Source organism: Sapajus apella, unplaced genomic scaffold (genome assembly GCF_009761245.1).
Source record: "Sapajus apella isolate SASKATOON/1434 unplaced genomic scaffold, GSC_monkey_1.0 scaffold40, whole genome shotgun sequence".
Taxonomy (NCBI): Eukaryota; Metazoa; Chordata; class Mammalia; order Primates; family Cebidae; genus Sapajus; species Sapajus apella.
The window spans coordinates 18,018,970-18,031,511 of NW_022436980.1; the positions used below are offsets into that span (position 1 = coordinate 18,018,970).

Below are 12,542 nucleotides of genomic sequence, written 5' to 3' on the forward strand. Positions count from 1 at the left end.
GAAAACCACTGGAAGTTAGGAAGAGACAAGAAAGGATTCTTCCCAGACTCTCAGTGGGAGTATGGCCCTGCCTGGACTTTGAACTTCTGACATCCAGAACTGTGAAGCAATAAATTTCTGAGTTTTAAATCACCCCAGTTTAAACCAACAAGTTTCTGTTGTCTTAAATCGAATTGTTTGTGGTACTTTGTTACAGCATCCCTAGAAAACTAAGAGAGTAACTTTACCACATTTTATCACTCTGTTATACCAATTGGATAGAGTCTGACACAAGTATCTAGTTTTCAAAATGTAGAAACAAACAAACAAAAAATGATTATGCTTTTCAATGGGAAAATGACCTTGATTGTTCAGAGGAGGAAAACCAAACAAAATAACATGTAGTTTTGGTGAATTTGATGGTATGTTCAACTAAGTAGCATGCAAGTTTCACTCAAGGTTTTTAGCATAGAATTAATTAGCTTAAATAATTCAGTCATAATCTAATAGTAGAAATGCTCAATAGCATATCTCTTTAAAGATATATAAATACTGGTATTTTTCTTCCAGCAAAGTCAGTCATATTTGGGGAATGTGAATAAGCAATATGGAAATGTCTATGTTTTGTAATAAGTTTAAACTCATTAAAATTGCCTATAAAGAAGTATGAAAAATCTTTTTCATGGCCAAAAGGCAATATGCTAGGTGTAATAGAAAATTCTATGCAATATTCCCTTTGTTGGTGGAAAAATAATGAATTAATTATAAGGTATACTTTGCCAGCCTAGAAAATAATAAACATCATTTAAAATTAAGGGACTATCTCCATAGCCTTCAGCAACATTAACTATTTAAATGCAAATTGAATTTTTAAATGATACTTTTTTCTAAAATAATACTGTTTATTTTAATAAATGTTTATGAGCATCTATAAACTTCAAGATATATCTTAAATCACTGATTTTTCTCCATCTACATGCTATTCCTTTGCTCATGCCATTATTATCTCTCCCCTGGAATATTGCGCTAGCTTCCTAACTGGCTCCTTTACTTCCAGTCTTAATGTCCTTCAAGCAGAACAGCTGTTGATACATCAAGCCAGTCCTGTCACCCTCATGCTCAGATTTTCAACAGCTACTTTTTCACATAGGGCAAAAGCCCAAATCTTGAACTAGATCCTCAAGACTCTCCATAATCTGTTACCTGCCTACCTCTGCATTCTCCTCCCTCTCTCTCTTCTGGCAACCTTCCTACCTAAATTTGTGACTCTGAACATTTTTCATGTCTTTAAATGCGTCATATTGAGTGATAGAAACTGGAAAAGTAATTACTTCCTGGGGTGGAATTGTCTAGAATAGGGGCACAAGAAAAATTGTGGAAGAGATAAAAATGTTCCCTATCTTGATTTGGGCGGAGGTTACATAAATATATACACATGTTAACATTTCAAGCAGTACCCTGAAGATCGTCACATCTTACTATATGTAAAATATTCCTCACTAAACTACTGTGGGCATTTCTAAAACATAATAATACAGGTACTCACACACACAAAAAATTCTATTTGCAATGCTCCAGCTACCCCAAAGGCTTTGCCTAAGTAACTTCTACTCATTCTTCAGGTTTCAAATTTTATTTACCCAAATACTTGACGTGATCCCAAGTCTAAGGTATGCCACTCTGTTTTATGCTGTTGTATTGCCTTAGAATCATATATTTATTTGTATATTTTTCTTAATAAACTGTAAGTCCCAGAGGCAGGAAAGGTTTTATATTAACCGATGTACTCCAGTGAGTAATTAGCTACTTAATTGCATAAGGTACTTGAGCAACAGACTGCACTGAGGATTCAAAACATAGTGGTCATATGTCCAAGCACAGGAGTCCTCCCTTATCTTATAGGGAATCCATTCCAGGACTCCCATTGAGTACCTGAACCACAGATTGCAATGAACCTTATATATATAAAATATATACTATATTTTTTCTTATACATATATACATATGATAAAGTTGATTTTATAAATTAGGCACAGTAAGAAATTAACAATAATACTAATAATTATCATGAATCAAGTATTGTTAAGTAAAATCAGGATTACTTGAACACAGCAATGCAATTCTGCGACAGTCATCCTGATAACCAGAATGGCTCCTAATTGACTAGTTGATAGGGGGCAAATGTACCACGGATAAGCTGGACAAAGGGATGACTCACGTCCTGGGCAGGATGGAGCTGAATAGCATGAGATTTCTTTACACGACTCACAAAGGCACACAATTTAAAATGCATGAGTTGTTTATTACTGGAATTTTCCAGAAAATTCAATATTTTCTGACTACAGTTGACCTCAGGAACTGAAATCATGGAAAATGAAACTGCAGATAAAGGGGACTCCTGTATATTACAGTCCTTCCGGGGAAACAGACACATTAGCGTGACCCACATTGAGATAAAGATTGTGTGGAGATTTGCCCAGACCAGCTGGTTACGAATGGCTTCCTGGAGAAGATGGCACTAGCTCAGTCTTGAAGTATCAGTCGGAGTTAGCTAGGTAAAGGAGTGGAAATTTTATAACACAGAGGGAACAAATGTGAATAATGAACTATGCTCTGGCTGGTTGGGAGCCAGGTAGTTCTCATCCATTTGTAATTAAAATGCAAAGGAGGAAATAGCAGTCAATGAGGACATGTGTTAGGCACAGGTGAGATCACAAGGAACCTGTACCTACAAAATGGCCTCTCTAAGATACCATCAACCTGAATGTCAAATCAAATCCTCAGCTATTAGAGAGTTCAACACAAATTCATTTTATGCTTGGTGAAATCAAACAAATATCATTACTCTACTTGATATACCGTAAATGTATCAAAGTGAATGCCTATTAATAAATCTGTTACAAAAGAGAGGTATCACTCTTCTTAACATAAACCAACTAAAGACTAGGTTCCTCAGCTCTGTTTAAGAGGATTAATTAATGTTTAAAATATCTTAACAAATGGCAAATAATTACTGTGACCAGATGTAGCACTCTTTTCTGTTTCCTGCTTTATAACCAATTTGTAATTCCTGCAAGGAAATTGAATTTGCTACAAGCTGATCCTGCTTTAAGATAAGATGACGAACTAAAGGCTTTTTGCAGTGTAAGAAAAGAGATCTGTTCAAATCTTTCCTAACCCAGTTTTCTAAGGACTTTTCACTATATTTCAGAGAAACACATTCTTTTCCTGGTTGTAGGTACTAAAGACATCCATTCAGCTCAACTTTACCATTTTTGAGGCTTTGTGGAGGAAAAAAGAAGGATACTTTCTGTTGCCAAAGGACAATTTCTGCCAAAAGGAGAGAGTATTTTTTCAGTGACTGAATAACAGTTGCTCTCAACAACTACATTTTTTAAGCCTTTTACTGTCCAATCCCTGGCTTGAATTACGGTGTTCAAGAGTATTAAACAACCTAATGAGTAGATACCATTAGGGGTTTGATTTTTAATGTTTTATGTATAAAGATACTAAGTATGTCAAATGGCAGGCCTGCTGACAGAGTTTATGTGCAGTTACATTTCCAAAACTACGATGTTTTTTTCCCTGATATTAATCAAACTAGGCTCTTCATAGAAATTAAAAATAATGGAATATTCAACTGAATAGGGTAAAAATAATGTTCTGTACTCTCTCCTCCTTCTATCTGGCAATGGTTTTCTGTATCTCAGATTTTCTAAAATTTTGCAAATTTTAAATATCCTGTCACATTGTCAGCCATCTGTCTCTCCACGTATAAAATATGCCCTGCTTTGGGGTTCATAGAATGTGGTTCCATACAAATGGAAGTAAAGAAAGAACGGATCGAGTCCTCTATATATGAATAAGGATTCATTCAACTTCTTTACCCCCAATAAAGTTCTATTCCTAAAACATTTAATTATACCTTTGCCTTAGACACAATTAACTGAAAATATATTTGCAGTATATTATTTACATATCTAATAAGTAGGTTTAACTTTGTTCTTGTTTTAGCAATTTTATACTCAACTTGCTTAAATCTAATAGCATTCAAATGTGGCTAATGGTGAGGCTTTTGATAGACTGCATCATTTTCAGATCATCTCAGTACTGTTGAAACCTTCATTTCCCTTCACTGGCATCGGAATGTTGAATATTTTCCAGTTATTGAGTATACCTATCTAACAAACTTGCATACTCTTCACTTGTACCAAGAACTTAAAGTATAATTGAAACAGGATAATAAGTACAGATTAACACACTTATTAATACAAAGATGGCAACACTCCAAACTTTGGCTGTAAGCTGGTACTCAGCACTGTAGTGCAATGGCTCAAGATGTTCCTTCATCATTGATCTGAAAAAGTAAACATCTGCACGAAAAGAAATTCAGCAGATCAGTGTATAGTGTAAAAGAAAAAAGATAGGGAGGCTGGATGTGGTGGCTCGTACCTGTAATCCCAGCACTTTAGGAGGCCTAGGCGGATGGATCATGAGGTCAGGAGATCGAGACCATCCTGGCCAACACGGTGAAACCCCATTTCTACTAAAAACGCAAAAACATCTGGGTGGGGTGGCAGGTGCCTATAATCCTAGCTACTCAGGAGGCTGAGGCATGAGAAATCACTTGAACCCAGGAGGTAGACGTTGCAGTGAGCCGAGATGGTGTCACTGCACTCCAGCCTGGCAACAGAGTGAGACTCCATCTCAAAAAAAAAAAAAAAATGGTATGCATAAGAATTGAACATGCAAAATCAGTAACATCAGTTTTCTACTAGTCTAGAGGCAATTGGTTCTATTCATTTTCAAAATCTAAACTACATAGCATGTGCCAGTCTCTGTGCTAGACTTTGAGATTACCAACATTAACAAAAGACCCAGTTTCTTCAAGGAGCTTACTGAATAAAGAAGACAGAAGAAAAATAAACAATTACAATACAGCCTGATAATGATATACTACAGATTTGTAAGCAACATTATAAACAACCTTGTCTTGGTAGCAAAGAGGTGTCTGAAAAGGATTGTTAGGAAGAAATAAAATAGTTCCAACTGGTTAGATTCTATAAGAAAGTGATCAGAAGATTGCACGAAGAAAAAGGGATGTCACTGATGTGTAGGTTTCTAGCTTTGGTGAGTGGGTGGATTATTCCCTAAGATAAAAAATTCGGAAAGCAGAAAGATGATAAGCTTGGTTTTTGAGAGGCTGAGTTACCTATGAGACATTCAAGCAGAAATGTACAGCAGGTAGTTGGAAACATGAGTCTAATATTTGGGGTTGGAAAATAAGAAATACAAATTTCAGAATCACCAAATACTCCACATATCAATAATAAACAACAGTAATAGCTGAAATTACCAATAAGGGTATTCAGATAAGAAGAAAAATAATCTTAAAGCAGGAAAACAATATCAAAGTTGACCTTTGATGAGCCTTTCTGTAATTTTCCAAATGGCATGGTGATCATCCTCTCATGTTCTATCTCATCTGACTTTAACTATGGGTCTACTGTCTCACATTATGTCTGAGACTGAATATTTGCTTTCCTATTGAATTATAAACTAACAGAGTTCTAGGTTTTCCTACAGCGTGTAACAAATACTCAGCAAATATTTATTAAAATACATTTATTTCAATTCTTTAATAAACAACCCTGTGTGGGTTTTCAGTCTTTAATATCAAGTTTCAACATGTACAAACAAAATAAATGCACAGTTGATTTGGGTTCATCTTGACTGTTCATCTGTGAGTATTCAGCCAACTGCCTGAGATGATGCCTCTGTTTTCAGAGTTTTCAATGAGCATAAAAATCCTTAATGTCTAACTTCAAACTGACAAAATGCAACTCATTAAATTATATAAAATTGATTATTGCAATTTGTATATATGTAGCTTATCTCTCTAAGTGTATTAGACTTGTTGGCTAGTTACCTTGCCTCATTAAAAAATGAATTTTTAACAGTGATAGATTTGTTAATACCTGTTACTATGAGGAGTAAGCAAGCGCATGATGGCCAGCTGGGGTTACCGTAAATACTGTGTGATTTTGTAACAACATAAAGCTAGCAGACCATCAGAGTGCCATGTTCTAATCAACACTTCCTGTACAGATGAATCACCAAAGAATCTTATAAAAATGCAGATTCTGATTCAGTAGATCTGAATCGGGGCCTGAGTTTCTGAATTTCTTACAAGTTTCCAGGTGTTGTGGACGTTACTTCTCAGTCAATTCAGGTGCTAAGTCACAGCTTTGTATTTTGACTGGACAGGAGAAAGCTCATAGGTGGATTTCACCTGGTGGGTTTAAGCCTCCTACCAAATATCTATTTGTCTGATTTACATGCTTATAAGAGATAAAAGTTTAGTTGTTAAAGGGACAGGAGGGAGAGAGACAAGAATCATGAAGGGAACAGAATTGCATCTGAATCCCTTTCTTGTCTAAAGAACTAACTGGTTTTGAAACTCAGTGAAAGAAGGCTCATAAAATGTTCTGTGAGGCTGAATCTAAGTAAGCCTACTTCAGTGCTCCAGTGACAATGCGTGAGACAAAATTGGGAACAGGATCAGGCTCTTCTCTTACCCCCATCTCTTTCTCATTCTACAAACCATAGCAGTTTAAGACCCGGAGGAAGAAGAGCAGCCCACGTCAAAAGGCAGCTTCGCCGACTGGAGCAGTTTTCATGAAAAGCATTTCTGGCAGTGGTGGCCCCTGTGGCACTGTGGTCAAGGAGTCCACAGCAAAGAACCTAAGTGGATCTTTGCTGAGCGTGTGTGACATGCCGTCTTGGGGACTCGAAAGCAATTAGAGAGGATGGGGGTGGATTGGGTAGTCCACAGCGAGCAGGCAGGAGGCTCTGTACAGTTCCAATGCAGAGATTCTTGCAAATATCCTCACATTAGTATTGATGCACTGGTTTGTAGTCACTTAAAAGTAGTATTGGTTTAAAACTGATAGTATAAACAGCAAGCTATTCAATATAGTGGGAGGAACCTTTTCTGTATGCTGCAGAGTGCTTTGTTGCGTGGTAGAAAATCTCATCTGGAAATAATTTACATTCCAGGCTCCAATAAATATTCCAATACTAATTTATACCATCTCTGTAGGTCATAAGAATAATTTATATATCAGTTCTGCTTTCATCTCTAAAATGAGAGTGGCGATGTTTGGTACTATACAGGCTTACACATTGCCTAGGGAACAGATGCTACATATGTTGTTTTAACTCATTTTTGAAAGTTAAAATTTGCTCTTACCAAGTTTTTATATAAGATTGAGGTTTTGGTGCTAAAAGAGCTAGAAGTCCTAAAGGGGTGTTGGTATTTCATCTACCCAAAATACCAACAGCTGATGAGGAACTTAAAGTGGATTAGGAATTCAAGCTTCCTCTGTATATTGAACAGGTTTTGTGCCACCTCAATTTTTCATCACAACATCTGTTTCTCGTTAGTAAATGCAAGCTGTTGTTCCCAGTGCTGTAGGAAATTCATATGCAGTCTGAGGCAAACTTTGCAGACTTATAATCACACTTGCTGCTCCATGTTCTTTGGAACCAGAAAAGTTTGGTCATCTTTTTCAGGCAGAAAAAAAAAAGGCAAATGGGCTTTACTTATAAAAAACAGAAAAAGTGAAAATTCATGCAATAAACAACTCTGTTATTAAAATATGGGAGAAGACCACAATTGAACTTGCTAATTGTGGTCTTCTCCACTGCACCTTATCATTGTAAATAAAACAGAATGTGATCAGCAATAGCTGCCTGGATCTGTTCTTTTGCCTCATCTGTTGTAGCAATTGCAGTCACAGGTGCAAAGTGGAAAGCAGGCATCCTCTTGACAACTTGGACACCAAAAACTATCGCTAAGCAAGAATAAAGGAGAATTGGCTTTTCCTTTCTACACAGAGGGCCAGAACATATTCCCTGCAATAATTATTCCACTAACCTCTCTTACTGTGGGCAGAGAACAATGCAATGGTTAAGCAAAGCCTAACACACAATTTAACAGTTCATTTTGCTGAACTCACTCATGAACTCTATTGTTAAATCATTGATTCTCAATTTTACCTCCTGTGAAACACTTGTGTTCGTTGAATATTAAAATATTTAAAATATTACTGAGAAAAAGATTTCCTTAGTCAAGCAACTCTTGAAAAGACTAAACAAATTCTCCTAACACATGACTTTTCATATCCTTAAACGTGGTAATTTCCATTGAGAGTCTCCTTACCTATATCATTTTTTAAACTGAGTATTCAAATTTCATTTTTAGACATCATTGTTTAAGGGAAAGAATCCTAGTTTTATATCTCTATCAATTTGTAGATTTGCAATATTTAACAAATTCATGCCCTCAGTTTTCCTACTGTAAAGAGAGGATTTAAAAAGATTTTATAAGTTTGTTGTAAGAAATGAAAGAATTCTGTGACGTGCCTGGTACTCAATACATAGAACTTAGTGCTTGTTTCCTTAATAGTATTATTTATGACATAATGTCAAATCACATGTTATGACACACTGACTCATATCCACCTTCCCACGGCTACTTAGTTCATGTCAGAGGGTCATGACAGTGTCAAACCATGAAGTTTCTAGTGCGATAAGCCCATTTTTCTCCTTGGATAGCCTTTATCATTAAAGATTTCTTTAGAGGCCAGAAAGTTTAGCCTAATTCTCATGTCCTTCCAAATAAGGGGGGCTGATTTCAGAAAATATCCATCAGTCACAAAGGCCAAGTACATTCCTCTGTATGTTTCACTTTAACCAAATAATTCCTTGGTACTCTAAGAGTCAACTATACTTTGAGTTTTATTCTAGAATCATCACAACTGTAATTTTAATGGTTCATGAGCCTGCTTTTTGCTATTAGCTTGGATAACCAAGAGTTAACTACCTCTAAAATTAAATGGCATTCCTTTACATTTAAATGAATTAGACCATGGTGCTTCTCTTGGCTCCACGATAAATGCCATGGAAATTAAAGAAAATAGTTGTAATGTCATGAAACAGCAAAGGTCAGTTAGGGTGAGATGATTACTCTCATCATTATTAACATTGCTTTGCATTTAGATAGCTCCTTTCCTTTGCCAGGCTCATTCTCATTCCATCCCGTTGCTTAAGCTCTGAGTAGTGTGTGGAGCTTCTGATGACATCAAGAGTGATCCCAATGTGGAAGAGATACTGAGAGTCAAGAGGGCAGTAAGCAATTAATCTTTAGGCTCACTCTGATCTTTTTGCAAACAACCTCCAAAAAAATGGGTTAAATAATACGCAGCTAAATATAAAGTCTCGCCGGGACTTCAGCATTATTTGAATTTCATTAATATTTGTTCTTTAAAATATGAACTCAGTGTTTTTTAAATACAAATTTTAAAATTGTAAGTGTGTGGTATGGGTGTGGGTGTGTGTGTGTGTGTGTGTGTGCGCACATGCATGCGTGTGGTAATGGGTATATGTGTTTATGAATATACGTCCAGAAAGTTTGGGTGTTTGTTGTCTAAGCCAGATAATACCTAAAGTGCTAATGTGTGTCAGAAAAAAAACAAATATCATCGAAAATAGAGGAAAAGACTTCTCCCTCCCTTTTTCTTAGAGCGTTTACTTTAGAAAACTTGTAATTAGAAGTACTGTCTCCTCTCTTTAAAGTGTGTATTAATCCTTTTGAAAACTAGATTGGATTCTTGCAAGCTTTATGACCCAGGAATGTCTTTCTCAAGGAGCTGAGAGCCATCTCTTTGAAATGTAAACATCAAGGGAGAGGGTACGTTATGTCTCAGTTTCTGTGGTAGGGTAGGAGCCTAATTCTGATGTGAGCCTTGCTCCAAATTGCAAAACTACTTCCTGTCATAAAGATATGAGAAGTTAACTTTTCTTCTGGATAAAATAAATGAGCTAACACAGATGGTCATTCTACTTACCACGTAAAGTGGGGATTCACATGTGTGAAAAATGGTCCCATCAAGTCCTCTTACTTGAGGACTAGTTATTGTCTATATTGAAAACATATGTAATGAGTTGTCTCTGTATAAAAGGGTGTATAAAAGGGTGAGGTTTCTTTCTGTTTTTGTAATCTCTTACCAATTAGCTATAATGTACATCACAGTCTGGTTTAATGCTTATTTAATGAAAAGTGTTTTTATTTCTCTACTTTACTACCTAGGCAGAGAGGATTTCTGGGTTGGAAGAAGATTTTGTTTTTAGGTTTATTTCCCCAACAAATCACTGTGCTTTTAATTGGAATCATAGACTCAAGAAAATAATAGAATACACTATTAGTTGTTCTTAACCATAAATGTACATTAGATTCACCTGCAGAGTTTAAAATACAGATTTCCAAGACCACATTCATAGATTATGACATCACTTATTTGAGGTGAAACAGGGGAGTCCCCACTTTTAACAACTAACCCATCTGATTTTGATGCAGGTGGTCAGTAGATACCATTGCAAAGAGACATTTTAACATGATATTTTAAAAATCCACTTTATGATAAATACTTCTTTTTCCTGTCCTAGTCAATTCATGGCTCTTTAACCTTCCTTATTCACCTTTACAGGTGTATAACTACCACACCAGCCAGATCTTCTCTGCTGAGCAATCTTTTTATTACTTGGCCTTCTTATCCATTCACAACAGGGTCATTGCTTGACCATCCTTCCCAGGCCTCCAGCGACTCTGATGAGAGCCACTGCCTTCCACTACACTGAGGGAGTGAACACAATTTGCATCACTCACCTTCTCCAACTGTGTCTTCATCTCTCTTTGTCTCTTAAACAAACAACTACTACTTTTCCAAGGTTAACTCCTTCACCGTACCATTGATCACTTCAATATTTTCTCTTCTCATTTCATCAATTATTTCTTTATTAGTATTTCCATTTTTTGAATACTTTCCCTATGCTTAGGCCTCTGTAGTCCCAGGAATTGTTTTCAATTCCTGGCTCAGGTTGCACCTTTCTTTTGCTTCAATTCCTGGCTCGGGTTGTTCCTTTCCTCTTCTTTTTTTTTTTTTTTAAACACAAAAGTTATCTAACTAGTAGTCTATTTTCATACATTGTATTTTCCTAGTCCGTACTCATTGATTATCCACTGCACGAGGAATCAGCTCTCATACAGCTGTCATCCGTTTTGATCTCTCTTCTCAGATCCAGGTCCATATTTCCTGCTGCTGAATAGAAAGAAATTGCCACTGTACATTCTAAAATGCCTCAAGCCCATTATTTCCAAACTCGAATTTCCTTTCTAAAACATGCAAGTGTCCTTTGATCAATTAACAGCATCAACATCTACTTGTTCCACTTCAAAACATCCTCTACTCTTCCCTTTCTCTCACCTCCCAAATCAAATCAATTCTCAATTCCTGCTGAGTCTACCACAAAAATATCTCTTAGTAATTGTCCCCTTGTAGTGCTTCCACTGCCACTGCCTTCAGGATATTTCTCTCTGCCTCTAGTCTATTCTTACTTGATTCTATCTCTCATACTTCTCCTAATGTCTCTTCCACATCAGACCTTTTAAAAGGCACGTTTAAAAAGACTCCATGACTCTCGACTGCCTACAAAATGAAAACACTTTCATTACACTTATAACACACAGTCTCACCAAAATAAGTGAGCTTAAATTTATTCAAACTTCTAGCTCTAACTAGTTTACAGGGTCATCAGGGAAAGAGGAGCGTGTTCAACGACACCTGAGGGTTACAGTTGGCTAAATCCAGGGTCAGAACTCTACAAGACAAATGAGCAAACTGCTCAAAGAGATAAACAGCATTTGTAAAAGCAAAGGACAGAGGGGAAACATTATAAAACAAAATGAAATAAAAGCTGTATCAACAAATACTCTGTGTGAAGATTTTAGAGGCAACTTGGCTGAATTTAATGATATTAAGAAATTACTGTTGGACTTATTGGATATATATGTAAAGGATAATGATTTTTAAGCTCTTTTCCATCACATATAAACACCAAAGCATGAATAATACATTTATTTTAAAATATGCCAGAGATGGGAGTGGTAAGAACAGGGATCAAAGAAAATTTATAAGTGTTGATAATTGATAATGCTGGATGATCTGTATAAGTGTTCTTCCTACAAACATTTACTTTTGTATATGGTTAAAATTTTCCATAATAATAAATGTAAATAAAAAGCTCATTTGTGATATTCAAAGCTATTCACAACCCTGCTTGGCGTATTTTTCTAGAATTCCTTTAGTCATTCCCACCATGACCTTCGTATTTTACCTAACACACCAAGCACTTAACATTCAAGGTCTGAGTTTATGAAGACATTCAGACAATTTCTGATGTGTGCTCTGTTGTAGAAATGGCACTGCATCTCTGCAACTACCTACTGATTGCTCTATGCAGATTTGCAGTTCCATGGCATGCTCCGAACACGGAAGGACTGGCAGGTTTTCAGAACGTAAGCCACGCCCAAAGAGATTCCATTTGCATGGCAGACTTGGAACAGTGTTTCCAATCATCTAATCTTTATTTTGTCAATGCTGAACTGGGGTTCCATAACTTTAACTAATGTAAAATGATGAATACTTAGGTAAAACATTGAG

General features: G+C 36.2%; 1 protein-coding gene across 1 annotated transcript in view; it reads right to left on the reverse strand.

Moving 5' to 3' along the window:
* ZPLD1 (zona pellucida like domain containing 1) overlaps window positions 1-12,542 on the reverse strand; it is a 37,432-nt gene that overhangs the window by 24,225 nt on the left and 665 nt on the right. The gene's annotated exons all lie outside the window — the stretch shown is intronic.